Source organism: Thalia democratica, chromosome 9, assembly GCF_965202585.1.
Source record: "Thalia democratica chromosome 9, ktThaDemo2.hap1.1, whole genome shotgun sequence".
In the NCBI taxonomy this organism is placed as follows: Eukaryota; Metazoa; Chordata; class Thaliacea; order Salpida; family Salpidae; genus Thalia; species Thalia democratica.
Window position 1 is genome coordinate 27,679,756 of NC_139173.1, and position 16,947 is coordinate 27,696,702.

Consider the following 16,947-nt stretch of genomic DNA (forward strand, 5'->3'; position numbering starts at 1 on the left):
AACAACTATAATAAAGTTTTTATAAGTTTGAGAACAAATTTTTATGATATTTCCTATTAAACTGAACACAAACAGTTTTGAAAAACTAAGACACACATAATTAAAATAAATTAACAAATAGTTCAACATAAATTAACTTTATTGCATTTAAGAACAAAGCACAAAATAAAAGGAATAAATCACCTTAATAAAAATAATTAAGTACTACAATGTTTGAATACATTTAAACAAAATGATTAAAAAATACTAGTCATGTTTAATACAAATTTATATGATTTTAATTAATAAATTATACAGCTTTGATTTAAAAATAAAGTTAATTTATCAGCGAACAACTAAACTAGTGTAAAAATTGTAAGCTTTCTCCTGACATAATACTTAAACAAAACATTTGTACAAATCATTACAAATAAATGTAAGAAAAGCTTTCACGTTAAGTGTTTTCTCAAAAAAAACTAACAACTATATTTATTAGGCTAAAAGCTTTTCTTTTCAACTAGCCACTCGACCCGAATTAAAAATAACGAAGAAGTTTTTCCGATTGACCAAATAAAACCATTTGCGATTGAATCGCACAGCTAGTTGCCAACGATTCCTGCGAACGCCTTGTAAAAGTGAAACAGTCGGTCGTACATGTCCTTGTAAAGCCCGTACGCCCTTTTCGCATCCGGTTCGTCAAAGTCTTCCTTGCAGCTTGAAAGTTGCAAATCTGCACTCGATGAAATCGTCGAGAAGTATCTCTTGAGCGTCATCAAGTGCCAGTTCACTGACCATTTCAATGACATAGTCCTGCATACAGCACATTGTTCTCACTTTTCCTCTCACGAGATCGTAACACCGATTGAAGGACCTCACATCCGCGCGATTGCTGTCCAGCGCCAGTCTTTCGTCATCTTCAAAACGCTTGCCCAGCTCGAGACTCTTCACGAACTGCGGCAAGTCTGTGAGCTTTTCCAATGCTGACTTTTCAACGCTCGGAACCTGAAAGTTGACGTGCTTCTTTAAGTCGTCGAGCAAAGCTTTGAGAGACTGGCAAGTTGAATGTTGGAAAAACAACATCCTCTTGAAGGAGCATCTCTTCTTCCATGCGAGTTGGGGGAGCTAAAAGGTTAAAGAGCTTCTTGTTTTCTTTTTTAAGAAGAAAATATGAAAGTGAATCGTCAGATTTTTCCCAGATTTTCAGTATTGTCGAATATTCCAAACTAGAATTTCTTTCAACATCTTCCCGAAGAGCATGAAAAGTCTCTTTAAGGTTTACTCTTTCTTTCGACATTATTTTTAGCAGAGAATCAAGCATTTCGAACTGGTTTTCAACAGACAGTGTTGATAAATTATTCACACCTTCATAAGGAAGCAGACAAAACAAATATTCCGCTTTCACCAGGTAGATTTTTGTTGGTACACTAGTCATAATCTTGTAAAATCTGTATATAATTTCACATTAAATAAAAACGCTTTAATACAACACTATGATGTTAGCTTTCTACTACCTATTACAAAAGTGTAAAGCTAGTTTTTCTTTTTTGACAATTCAAATAAAATATATTTTTAAAATGCATTAGTAAGTTAAGAACTAAAAGTATGGCCACTTTTTACACAGAGATCTCACTAAAATGAAAAAATCTTAAGAAAAATTTAAATAGGCATTCTAAACGCTTTAAAAAGCTTAACCTTGTTGTTAGACATTAAAAAGCTTAAATTAAACAATTAAAATGAATGCTTAATGACACTTAAAGTAGTTTAGAATAATTTCTACCCTAATCACTGATCGTCTCTTTAAGTAGGTTAACTAAAATAAGTAAAGGCTGATGATTCTTAAGTTATTTTACTTTAAGACAAAACATTTATATATAAATAAACATATACACCTGCTAGATAATTTTCAGATAAAAAGCTTCAAAATAATGTGATGTTTTTAAATACAAACCTTAAAAAACTGACATAGTTTAGTTTTAAAACTAGTTGAATATCATTCTGTTCTCTTAAGGTTTACAGATTTAAATCTAGTACTGAACTTAAAACTGCTTTGTATATTCAGTCTATAAATCTTGGTTTAGGAATGACTAGTGAACATGATCAAAGAATCACTGATAAAACTAATAGCATTTTTCTATTGAATTTGACTACCTTCAGGAGCTAAATTTATTATTAGATATGACTAATGAAATAGCAGTGTTTCTGAATAAAAGCGTTAATACTTATGTATTGTTTGTTTTTAAAAAATTTAGATCTATCTGCAGTCGCAAAATGCTTTGTAGAAGAAAAAAGTAGATAAGTCAAGTTTAATCTTTCTTTTTTTTTGTAATTGATTGGTGTTTTTTGATTATTTGAGTGCTACTAATTATTAAAACAATCTAATTGCCTGTATTAATGTTATTTTATAAGTTTAACCTTGACTTAAGCCTGTTTATAAACAAAATATTTTTTTATGATTAAGTAAGTTGACTAAAACTTGTTTTTTCTATTAATTTAAGAATTAAAAGTAACTGCTTGCAAACAAGTTTGCTTAACACAGTCATTCGTTAGTAAAATGTGTTTATCTGATTCCAGACGTTGAATAAGGAAAACTGAAATGATTTATACGCAGGTCCAAAACCTTTTTGTTGTTTAAATGTTTTTGACAAGTCGAATCTTAAAGTTTTGTGTAGTAAAACAACCATGAAAATATAACTATTCAAGGTTCAATAAAATTGTTTAGATTGAAAAAATAAATAATAAATGGCATTAAATTCTAGTTAACAACAGGCTTCAAAGTATTTTTTTGTAGAGAAAACAAATGCTAGTTTGTTTAAAGAGAAAGTTATAAAACAAATTGTACAACTTTGATTTTTATAATGCTTAAACTAACTAAAGTATTAACGTTTAACTTTTAAATCAAATTTTATTTTGGTCATTAGTTGTTTTATTTAAAATAACTTTTTAACTTTAACTACTCAATCACAAAATATAACCGGCTTTTTAATAACCCTGTTAGTCAGATAAGAACAATCTCACAAGTTAATATCAGATTAAATGTTTGTAAAATTAAATGAGAATTGTAAACTAGAAACTTTTTTTTACTTAGTTTTTTAAACAGTTTTTTAATTGTGCGTTTTCACACATTCTGTTTGAATAATATTTCATCAACAAGTGATTATCTCGTTAAAACTTCTCTAAAATGCTTGAAACAAAAAAAATGACAATTCTATACAACAGCTATTAAACAATGTATGCAAAATTTTTTTGCTTATAACAGGTTTTTTATAGTGAAGTTTATAAAAAAACACCATTGAGGTCTGTGGATGGCATATAAGTCGAAATTAAGTGTCATAAACAATAAATACTAATACTAGTATCTAAAAAATCAAAGCTTAATTGTTTTGATACTTATATAGGTTGTTTTACCCTAAAAAGCTAACATTCTTATATTAACCATACGTTTAAAGTTTGTTTATCTAATAAATTAGACTATTTTTTAAACTGATAATATAACGTTTTAGTTTTGTTCTAACTCAAAACTTTACAATAATTTTGTGTTAAAAGTCTAAAGTCACTGGATCTACTTATTTTAAAAAACAACCTTAAAGCAATTAGTTCCACATAAACGATAATCAGACTAAATTTTATTTTTTTTTATTTTATGATTTAAATAAACTTAGTTTTAGTTAACAAACTAAAAATTTCTAAAATTTTTTACTTTGTTTTCTTAACATTCTTTTACAACTTTTAAAACTTAAAAAAAATATTTCACAATAGTTCTTTTTGTAAAAAAATATAAACATCAATCAAGAAAATTAATAAACTTTTAATAGTGTACTTTTATTGCAATTGCTTATTAACTGAAAAGTTTATTCTGATTTTTGTAAACATTAAAGTTATATGTACCAAAAATCCTTTTCGTATGTACCAAAAACCAAAAAGTTTGTAGTTAAAATAATTTGAAGTATAATATGTATAGCTAAAGTACCTTTCGTTGGTTAAATAAAATTACTTTTTATTAAATTTTACTAAAATTCTTTTTTTAAAATGTATATTAATAGAACTGTTTTATAAGTCATAAATACTGTGCGTCAGTGTATTTGTAGCAATGATAATACAACTTTATCATATTTTTCTTGTTTTTAATAAACCCAAGTACTGTGCTTGCATCTACTTTTAGACATAAAAACTACTAGATTGAATTTGAAAACAGACTAATTTTTAACAGAGCATGAGTTTATTTTTTTATTATTTTAGTTATATTTATTTATAAAAAGTAGTTATTGTTAATACTTTTTTAAGATAGCAAAATTGATAATATTTTATATCTAAAGTTTAGTTTAAAATAAATACAAATGGTCGTATTATTTTTATTTATGTCACAATAAATCTTTGAAATGTCAATCGAAGTTGGAATGTCACCAGAAATTACAACATTTTGTTTTGCTTTGGAAACTTTGATTCCTTTCCGTGATCTGTAAATATTCATAGTTATAAACATCTAATAAAGTTTCTAAAAACACATTAGCTATCAAAGATAAATTGGGTGCACTGTTTTGTACCTGGTAGTAATTAAAAATTTAGAGCGTACTTTATGTGGTTGCGTACTTCTTATAGGCGTACCTTATCGATGTCTTGACTTTTTAAAAAGTATCTCCTTGAAATTTGGACCTTGTAGCAAATGTAAGTAGAATATCAATGTGAAATTTACTAAAAGTTCCTGTAAATATTGTTGAATAATGTGCGTCGATTATTTTGTAGAAAACCGGATTCTTAAACCTCAAAGTTTTATTATACATCAAATACAAGTGTTGAAAGTAAGTTAATGATCTTTTTACAAACTACAGATTAACTTGGTTTTAAAAATAGTAAACATAACTTGTCTAAAGGAACTGATAAAGTATTTTTCAATTAAAACTAGTTTGCAGCACACACCAAGGATAAATCAACAGAGTTCATACTCTTCAGCCTAAATCAAGCCAAACTAATGCTTTTTTTTGAAAAATTGGAGAAAGTCAGTTTTTTTAAATGCTATAAATTTCCGAATGTCAGTTTTCTATAATAATTTGTGTTAGAAAAAAAAAAAATTAAGATTTGAAAATACTCAGGGAAACTCAGGGAAATTTAAGGTTACTGAGGGAAATTGGTTTTACACACGAATCGGGGCACACGCTTTTTAGCATTATTTGCAGGAACTTTTTCTTATTTTATTTGACGTTCTATATATATTTACTACCAGGTCCAAATTTCTTCAATGTCCTTTTTAAAAGTAAAGACATCGGAAAGGTACGCACTTTGAGAGGTACGCATCCGCTTAAGGTACGCGCTAATTTTTTCAATTTTTTTTAAACTATTTATAATTAGTTTTAGATAATTTATTTAAAACTAACAACTTATAAACTTTTTACAGGTGTTATCAGAAACGAAGACAAGCTCTTTAAAGCAAAGATAGAAAACTGTAACTATTAGTGACATTTCAACTACGTTTGATATTTATACTGTATCAAAAGTTTATCGTCAATAAATAAAATTAATTTTTTGAAATATGTATTTGACTAAAACAAAATGGAAACAAAAAATAATAATTAGGTTGAAAATAAGTTTATTAAACCAAAGTTTAATCAAATTTATCGAGAAAATTAGTTTATTTATCAGTAGATAAGAATGCAACCATTTTAAAGAAATGAAACTCTAAAATTTATTAAACTTTAATAAAATATAATAACTTTTTAAGTTTGAACTACAGAACTTTTTTTTGTAAAATAATAAACAACTTGAATTTAATTTTCAAAACTAATTAAGTATAATAAATATACTATATTTTCATAGTAAATATACTACTCGAAGTTTTCGTTTAACTGTGTTTCTTTTTCGTTTGCTTTGTTTGCCGAAATACAAATAAATAAAACAATTTTTATTAGATCGTTCTTATTCAGTTGAGGTTTTAAAAGTAATGAAATAATTTGAAGTCTAATTAGTTCTAAAATATTTAAACACTTTGTCAATAACTAAACCGGCAAATTTCGAAATTATTTTCTTAAATATGATTATTTAGCTAAAGCTTAACTATATACCCTAAAGGTAGAAAGGTTTTGGGGAGATCTTTAGGACCACATAAATGGTCGCGGCAAATGGTTGAAAATAAGACAAAATGTGTTTAAATATTTGTTTTTGAAAAAGCACAAAATAAACAAGTTTCATTTGTTTGTTAATTAAGTGCGGTAAGTCATTCCCATACGAATCTAAAACTCGATAACCAAAAGGTTTGATCTTACACCAGGTCTTAAGACCAAGTTTTTTGAGCGTTTTATATCGTTTGATAAACGTTATTATATAGTATAAGCTTTAGCCGAAATTTTAATCTAAATTAAAAACTAACAGGCAATCTTAAATATACAACTCTTAATTTATTTCAAAAAGAATTATTATTTGTATCAGAAACTTAGCCTCATAAATACTCAAACTTTAAGCTTTTTTGTTTAAAAACAGCTTCTACGATGACTCATACTTGTTTTGGAAACTAAAGGTTATATTTTAAGCGTAAATACTACATTGTATAACTGACTTGACTGAAGCAAAACATAATATTTATTTTAATTTAGTTGAAAAATGTTATAAATTATTAGTTATTGCATAAACTTTTATACTGAAATCTACTTTTCCATTGTTTAAACATGTATAAATATAAAACTATTTAAGCTGCTTTTGTATCAACGCTTTTTATTACTTACGAAAAACCATTTCAGTAATACTAACAACTTAACTATAAAGAAATATCTTAAAATAAACAAAAACGAAAAGTTTTAATAACTTTAACTAATTATTTAATTAAAATACTAAAAACATTATTCTGTTCGTACAAGAATGGCCTCTCGCACTCAACTAGCAATTTAACAAAAGAACGAATTATAAACGATAACCTTTTTACTACTACAAACATTTCACTTTAAGTTAGCTTAAAAATTAGTCTTTTTTCCCGTACGGGAATGACTTACCGCTCTTAATTAACAAATAATGAAACTTATTTATTTTGTGCTTTTTCAAAAACAAATATTTAAACACATTTTGTCTTATTTTCAACCATTTGCCGCAACCATTTATGTGGTCCTTAATATCTTCCCAAAACCTTTCTACCTTTAGGGTATATAGTTAAGCTTTAGCTAAATAATCATATTTAAGAAAATAATTTCGAAATTTGCCGGTTTAGTTATTGACAAAGTGTTTAAATATTTTAGAACTAATTAGACTTCAAATTATTTCATTACTTTTAAAACCTCAATTGAATAAGAACGATCTAATAAAAATTGTTTTATTTATTTGTATTTCGGCAAACAAAGCAAACGAAAAAGAAACACAGTTAAACGAAAACTTCGAGTAGTATATTTACTATGAAAATATAGTATATTTATTATACTTAATTAGTTTTGAAAATTAAATTCAAGTTGTTTATTATTTTACAAAAAAAAGTTCTGTAGTTCAAACTTAAAAAGTTATTATATTTTATTAAAGTTTAATAAATTTTAGAGTTTCATTTCTTTAAAATGGTTGCATTCTTATCTACTGATAAATAAACTAATTTTCTCGATAAATTTGATTAAACTTTGGTTTAATAAACTTATTTTCAACCTAATTATTATTTTTTGTTTCCATTTTGTTTTAGTCAAATACATATTTCAAAAAATTAATTTTATTTATTGACGATAAACTTTTGATACAGTATAAATATCAAACGTAGTTGAAATGTCACTAATAGTTACAGTTTTCTATCTTTGCTTTAAAGAGCTTGTCTTCGTTTCTGATAACACCTGTAAAAAGTTTATAAGTTGTTAGTTTTAAATAAATTATCTAAAACTAATTATAAATAGTTTAAAAAAAATTGAAAAAATTAGCGCGTACCTTAAGCGGATGCGTACCTCTCAAAGTGCGTACCTTTCCGATGTCTTTACTTTTAAAAAGGACATTGAAGAAATTTGGACCTGGTAGTAAATATATATAGAACGTCAAATAAAATAAGAAAAAGTTCCTGCAAATAATGCTAAAAAGCGTGTGCCCCGATTCGTGTGTAAAACCGGGAAATTTTTGGTCACTCAGGGAAGATTTTTTGGCTCAAAGAGTGGCAACCCTGATTAGTGTAAAGGCATAAGGGGGGAGGAATACTTTTTTCAAATTTAGTCTTATTTTTCACATTATCACTAAGCTACTTGTTATTTTTACAGCTTGTTTAAATTCAAAGTAACTTTTAAGATATAAGCGATCAAAGTTAGTGCCATCAATAGGTTATTTATGGTAGGCGCAAACTATAAGAGCAAAAAGAGACTATTTCACTAAAAATCTAAGTCAATCAGTTTTTGAGAAATTGTTTTGAAAATTTATTTTTAATAAATTTTAAGCAATTTATAGGAAACAGATTTTTTAATTTAGGTAAAAAAATTTTAAAAAAGAAAATCAACAATAAATTTTTTTTTTTTCAAATTTTGGTCATAAATTGTTTTTTGATTTTTTTTCTAAAATTCACCTGCTACAAGTTGTTTCTAATAATGAAAACTACTGTTCCTGAAAATTTGAATTAAATTGCTAATAAAATGAAGGAGATGATAGATTTTTAGTAAATTTTCCAAAGTTCTGAGAAGATTAACCTTGAAATTTTTTGATTTCATAGTTGTATTGGAATTTATTTACAAAACTTGTTTTATCTCAAAAGTTAATTGAAATTTTTCTGTTGCATAATAGTATCTTATAGTATATACTCTAAGCTTTGAAAAAGTGTTAATTTTTGTAAAAAAAATGTTGGACGCCCCCTATGCCTTTAAATGCTTAAAAACAACTATTCTATTTTTTAAATTGTTAAGAACTAGTTCTTTGTTTTATAAAAATTAATATATAAGTTATAGCTTGTTAGTATTATTCAGTACAAATGCTTGAAAATTTATAAGATTAATTTTAGAATTTTGTTTTTTTATAGACATAATTTAAAAAAAATTCAATACTTTTAGGTTTTTTAAAAAGAAAAAAAGAAAATGTGCTTTTTTCATAAGCATTCAGTTTTACCTCAAAATTAGAGGGATTTGAAAACACAATAAATTGTAAAACACAATAATATAAGCTTTTCATGTTTTATCATAAACAGGTGTTTATGTTTTTTAAAATATGTATTACTTAAACAATTTGTTTGGTAAAGAGAAGCTTGTTTTAATATTTATGTTTAATTTAAAAATTTTCAAAAAAGTGATAATATTTTTGGTTACTTATTGATAACATAAAGGTAAGTATATTTGTTGGTTAAAGTTAAGTATCATACAAAAGTGTACCAAAGTTGCTGTAGTTAAAGTTTAAAATTGGGTGAGCTAGTTAAAATAAAATTTTGTATTTTTTAACAAATATTTGAAAATAAAATGTTAAATAAGTCTGTAGCAGCTACAGAAAAATTCAAGCAACAAAAACTTTTTTAGTTTTGAAATTTTCCATGGTCCTATCTAATTAAATAAACTGAACAAATGAAAATAGTACTAAAAAGTTCAACTATTAATTGACTATGCAGTTACAGCTAATTATAGGTTATTTTGTTTCATCTGCTTATAAGCCAACTGGGCGCTGACCCACTAAGTTCAGGGGAAATGTCAGTTGAAATCTATCATAGTTGATAAATATCTGTCTGAATTTTCAAAATTTTACATTTGTTTTTTATATAAATTCAGGATAGTTGTTTTCTAGATCTTGAATGAGATTTAGTTGTTCCAGTTTCAATAAACTGATAATTTACATCAAACTTTATTCAAAAACTTGATTTTTCTTTACTTTGAAAAGATCATTTAAATTAAAGTAAAATATTTGAGATTTAAAAAAGGTTAGTACGACTCAGTACAGTTTAAAGTCACTAAGGACAGTTTTTTGTCTCTCAGGGTAGTTTTTTTGACTCAAAAACTTGCATAAAATTACTAGAGTGTTTTAATTAAAATTAAAATTATATACAGATTTTACAAGATTATGACTAGTGTACTAAATGAAATATACCGGGTGAAAGCTGAATATTTGTTTTGTCTGCTTCCTTATGAAGGTGTGAGTAATTTATCAACATTGTCTGTTGAAAACCAGTTCAAGCTGTTTGAATCTTTACAAAAATCAACAAGGAAGGAAAGAAAAAGCCTCGTAGACTCTATTGGTGCTGTTTGGAAGAGTGTTGATACAGAAGCTAGTTTAGAATATTCAACAATGTTTAAAATCTGGGAAAAAATGAACTATTCACATTTGAATTTTCTCTACGGTAAAGAAAATGAAAAGTATTTTAATTTTTTGAAGCAACCAACCTGGGAGAACATAGAAGAGAAGCTCATTTCATTCAAGAGGGGGTTGTTTTTTGAACATTTTATTTGTAAAGGTTTCAAAGCTCTGCTGGACGATTTGAAAAAAGCCACCGAAGTTCAGCTTCCGATCGAACCAAAAAAGCAAGTCTTGGAAAAGCTTTCAGACTTGCCAGGTTTCGTAAAGAGTCTTGAGCTGGGCGAGCATTTTGAAGAAGGCGAAAGACTTGCGTTGGACAGCAATCACGCGGATGAGAGGCCCTTCAATTGGTGTTACAATATTGTGACTGAAAAGGTAGAAACAATGCTCTTTATGCAGAACGATGTCTTTGAAATGGTCAGTGAATTGAGACTTGATAACGCACAAAAGAAAATTCTTAATGATTTTCTTAAAAGCAAAATAGTTATTTACAAACTTCTGGATAATTTTGATGATTCTGATTTAATGAAGGCGTACAAGCTGTACAAAAGCTTGTACGACAAACTGTTTTACTTCTACAAGACATTTGCAGGATTATTTTGCAATTAGCTGTATTTGAATAGTTCAACTGTACATAGTTCATCGAAAAGTTCTTTTTTTGTCACATTTTGGTGGGAAATTGTTAACCTGTTTAAAAGGACAGTCAATGAGATTATAAAGTATTTCTTAATTTTTCTAAAAATAAAACATTTAAGCATGAACGTTTTATTATACGTTTTAGTGTGATAATTGGTATGAATGTTTTTGCAACTTATTATGAGAAAGCTTACAATTTTCACAGTCATTAAGTTGTTAGCTGACAATTGAAGGTTATTTTAAAATCAAAGCTGTAAGTGTATTAGTGGTTAATTAAAATCATGTAATGTTAGTTTAAGTAGTGGTTTTTAATTTATCTTCCAAATTTATATAAATTTCCTTATACATTGTAGTACTTCATTATTTTTACAAAAGAAATTCGTTATTTTCAGTAAATGCTTCGTTGTGGTTTTCAAATATATATTAAAGTTAAACGTGTTTACACCCAATGGTTAGTAGGTAATGTTACTGAACAAAATTATCTATTTTTATAGTTCTAAGTTTTTCAAATTTGCTGGTTTTCAGTATAAGTTAAAATTTGTAGACTTTTTATAAAAGCTTCATTTTAAGTATGGTATTTTTATGTCAAAGTTTTGAGTATTTTATAATTATATGCAGTGTGTTCTAAACAAATAAAAACTTTAATGTTTTTATGACTAGTTTTGTAGATAATACACTAGCTTAATGATATAGTTTCAGTTCTATTTTAACATGAACTTTTTAAAAGTAAACTAAAAAGTGACAAGAAGTAAATTTCAAGTTTGTTTAAAATAATTGATTTAAAGATGGTTTCCCTTATAAAAAAGTTTTAAGTTATGTTGAGCAATTTTTTCTTAGTTAAGTACTTTCAGTAAGTGTTTTATTATTGTAGAAATAAAGTCAATAAAATCTTATAGATCTTAACTTAGTAATTGTTATTTACCTCTTTATAGCATAGTTCAATAATTAGCTTAAACTTTTTTTCAAAAATAGTTTTTTACTTAAAACTTTTGATAGTAAGTAATTAAACGCATTTGTGTTTGAAAAAAATAAATTTTTAATTTTTAATTTTTGTTTGACTATTACAAGTTTATTTAAGTAGTTCTATTTTCACTACTTTTTATCTTTCTACTACTAAGTATTTAGTAAGTTTTCGAGATATAAGTGATTGAGTTCCAGAGTTTGAAAGTTACTTATATATAAGGTGCAGACAAAAACTAAACATTTATTAGTTGAAACTGATCTTTTTTGATTTAAATCAATTCTTATTTAAATTATTCAATTTATTCTTGGGTAGTTGGTACAATTTTTCATTTTTTTTTTTCTAAAGTTTTTTTGGATTGCTTATTAAAACTAAAATTCATTAAAAACTCTTAACTTAAAAATCTTATTTAGATAATATAATTGAAATTCCTAAAAGGAGATGAGTTTATTAACCTTCGAAAAATGAACTTCTATCTAATAGTATTAAGTATAAAGATTGTTTCAGAAATAAAGGATCTTTTAAATAAAAATGGCTATTAAGCATAAATAGATGATTTTTACAATTTCAACATTATAAATTTTATAATCTATTGTCTAACAAAAATTAAATCATTTCAAAGATCATAGTTTTGTTTTTATTAGAAGAGTTATACATTAGCTGAACCCTCAAAAAGAAATTGCATATTGATTTCTGTCGGAACATAACATAATGGAAAATAATTTTGGAAAGTTTATTTCGCTATGTTTTATTACAGCAGGTCGTGTAAGGTTATTTTAGTTGATTGGTCGGACTTAACCCTATCTTGCTCACCATTAAATCGTTAAAATAGGTTTTAATATTACTTGTGATTTTCATTAAACAATTTAAATGTTGAAAAAACAGCAAAATATTTTTAAAATGAACCAACTTTTGTTATAAATAATAGGTTTTTATAACAAAGTTTATAAAAATAAACTTTAAGGTTTGCCGAGGGCAAAACAAAGTTTTTAAAATATTAAATTCTTAAAAATTTGCAAAAATAGAGTAATTATTAACATATTTATATATAAATATATCGTTTTACTCGACAATAAAAAGCAAATTTGTATTATTTCAAAAAATTTATTCAAACTTGCTTATATCATAAATTAGACCAATGGTCTTTAAAGTGTGGCCCAATGCACACTAGTGCATCCAAGATTTAATGTTTTTGGTACGAAATTATATTGGGGTGCATGAATTGTAACTTGAAAAATTTTCAATCTTGTAGGAGAGGGTCATAACTTTTTTAATATCTTTTACGGGGCCTTCTGAAAAAAAAAAGTTTAGGAAACACTGCACTAGATATTACGGTAAATTTGAAACAAGTACCAGATATTCGTATTCACATTGGGGTACACAGAGTTTTTATTTTGATATTTAGGGTGCACAGATTTTAATCAGCTTGAAGACCACTGAACTATACTTAAGTGAAATTCTGAAGCAAGAATATGTATAATTTTTGTTAATTACATAATATACTCTTTTAGTTTTGTTTTAATACAAAGCTTCTCAATTACTGCAACTTCAATTTGAAAATCACTTTTAATGTTTTTATTATCAAAATTTAAGACACCTAACATTTTTTTCTATGTGGTTTTAAGACTTATTAAAAACTTATCAACTTTTAAAAGCTAACTAGTCGCTTTCCTACTTGATTAACCACAAACTTCTAAAAAAACCTTTTTTTGAGCTATTTTTTGTAAAATTAGCACAAAAATTGCTTTTTTTATAAAATACGTTGAACATTCAAAAGTTTTTTTCTGTTCAGCTTGTAACTTGGTTCAGAAAAAAATAAAACTCAGATACAAGTTTGTTTTGAGTTACTAGAAAGTTAGAGACTATTAAAATCATAATGAGTTGAAAAAAGTGTTTATGTAAAATTTAAAACAGTTTTTAAATATTTTAGAGTATATTTAAGTTATAGTTTAATGTTTGAAAGTTCGTTTTTAGTAAATATACACTGAAGTATCGACTTCGCACCTGTATGCTTCAAATACTAAATTAGAACAGATAAATACTTTGACGTAAGAGAGTTGATAAGTTAGTTTAAACTAAGTTGTAGGTTTTCTATTCATAGCTAAAAACTATTATACAACAAAAATAATTAATTAACCTTTTTGTTTCATAGTCATTTTAAGCATTAATAAAACTCTTTGTTGCAATTATTAAAGGTTACTTGATGATTGATGATGTTTTAACGTCTGGTCTTGTTTTTTTTTAAATTAGAAACATGGTTCCTGTTTTAAAAAGTATAAAATAAAAACTTTTTGCTAAACATAACAAAAGTTAGCTGAGTGGAGAATAAAGAATTTTATACTAAAGTTTTGACTTTTGAACAACTAGTATAATTCAAGTACATTTTTTTACTTTAAAATTCTTACCGGAAAGTGAGTATTGATAACATTTTTAATTTTTGTTTGGTCAGTGTAATCCTCATTGATTTTAAAAAGTGCAAAACAAGCTAAATAATTCATTTCATAAACAAAACAATGAAATTATTTTAAAACAAGATCACACATAACTTTTTTTTCAATGTTTTAATTAAAAAATTAAGATCAGTTTTTGAGTATAAAAAATTAATTAGTTTTTTTTTTAATACATTTTTTAATGTATATATAAGTATATGTTCAATTTAAAATTGTAAAAAAAATCATATTTGTTGTGGGTGATACCTTAAAGGTTTATAAAATTTTAAACAGTTAAAATATGTTTAACTCAAGTAAAGTAGAAATGTTTTATTTTTTGCCTTAAGTATTTATTTAAAGGTTTGATAGAAGAAAGTTTTATTATTCTAGCTCAATAGTTTAAAATTTAAAATGATTTTCTAAGTTAAACGTTTTCCTTAATGCAAAGTATCGTGTTTTTATTGCTGTTTTCAATAAGTTTCAAAAAGTTCAAATAGTTTTCAAAAAAGTTTGTTTTGCATAACTTAAAAAAAAGCTATTCTTAAGTTAGTAAAACTTTTAATAAAATATTGTGCCAAATAATAAAAATTTACTATGCAATTTAAGCTTTCTATATTTCATTTTTTTTTCATGTAAAATATGTAAAATTTTTATAAAATTTCTCAGTCTTTAATAAAAACTTGACTACCTTAAAAACATAAATTAAGCAAATACTACTACAACAGCTTTCATTAATCAATAAACTAAAAACCCTAACTGGTTTCAGACTCATCTCAAATTGGGATAATAGTCGCAGCTACCACGACGGCAATCTTCGCAATTCTAGCTGTTGTGTTAACTTCCTGTATATTTTATTCACGATTCGTGAAACCCCGTCAAGACAATCAGTTCAGATCGAACACACAGGAAAATATTTACTCAATGTTTCGACTACCAACTGACGTTTCCAAGCAAAATGTTTATCAGACTGTTGTGTGAATTGAACCTTAAATATTTTACTGTCGCTTAACTATAAGTTTTTAATTCAATACTATTCTTGTATTTTATTTTTCAAATAAAAGCTTAATAAATAAATAAATGTTGATAATAAACTCACTATATTAATATAAAAATAGATGCTAACTAATCATTAAACATTTGAATTAAACTTTTTAACTGAAATTTTTTAGCAACTGAAATGTTTAAGTTATAAAATAAGTATGCAATTTGAAACTTTTGATACTTTATTTTAAACTTTTTCAATGTACAAACTTAAGCTGTTTTTATTAAACTTCAGTTGTAGTATAAAACAGAATTTAAGTGCAAGCAAGCTTTTTATCTATCAGACTAAATGATCTATTTTGACGCTGTCTTATACAATACTGTTACTTAGTCATTAGAATTAGAATGTAAATCACAACATGTTTTTTTTCTGCTGTTGATGTTCTGATCTTATAATTTAAATTGTAACAGAAAAATCTGAATTAGTATGAGGTTTAAGGGGTCAGCTGCAGTAGTACTGCTTGGGAAACTTTTTCACTATTTTATTAAAGCAAACGAAAGACTGTAATAACAGAGTAGTACAAACATTTAAATCCAAATAAGTAAGTACCCATTTTACCAAATTTTTATCTTTACCCACTTTACTCAAACATTTGACAATTAAGACTTTATATTGATTAGTTACTACTTTAAGGTTAACTTAACTTGTTAAACAGAAAATAAGTTTTATCAGTACTGTTAAAGCTGACAGAAGGCTCACGCATGCAAATATAAGCATATCAGGGTTTAGTTTTAGTTTTAGTTAGCTTTTAGCTGCTGTTTATTAAACTTATACCATTTAAGGTACACATAGTTAGGTTTATTTCGTAAGCAGTTTGTAGCTGATAAGCTTTGACAATATTTAAGTACATTAAAGTTTGTTTTTTTATAACTACTTAGGATTAATAAAGTTAGTTTTTTTTTTTTTCAACTCTAAAAACACGGTAAGCACTATAATCTTAAAACAAGCTATTAAAAAATATAATACAGGAAAAAAAAACGATATAATTATTAAACAAACTGTACAACCTTAGATTTTTATCTTCTAAATACATACATAAAAAATATAAATTTTATAGCACTATATTTTATACCAAAGTTAGTTTTTGTCACTAAACAAATTTATTGACATATTTATATACGATAATTGATCAGTTGGGTAAATCTAACTAGTTTTGTAATAGAAATTATTAATCAATTAAGAATAATCACAATTACTTAATATCAGATTAAACATTCATAGTGCTAAATAAGCCTCGTAAACAGAAAAATATTTTACTCGTAAACTTACGTTTACTTATAGAACTTTTTTACAATTTTTAAATAACAAGTAGGTGCATCTGTTTTGTCAGCAATCAATCTTAACAGACGTAACTACATTTACAATCAAAAACACAGTACTGCGAAAGTTGTTATCTTGAAAACTGGACAAACGAGATCTTTGTTGCCAGATAAGATCCCAGCAAGCGTGTGATACTCTGTTAAGATAGTACAATACCAATGTGTTGTTGTAATTTGTTATCTATAAAGAAAAATTTCAACAAATTTAAAATAAATAAACTTTGCTACTGAGCGTATTTCGTTATTTGTGAATTTGATTGATTGTTTTTTATGACAGTATACCAAAAGTTGACTAAAAAATATGTTTGAACTACAGGACGTTATGCAAAATAAAAATATAACTAATAACAGCTTATTATATTTATTTAGAATTATATTAAAGTA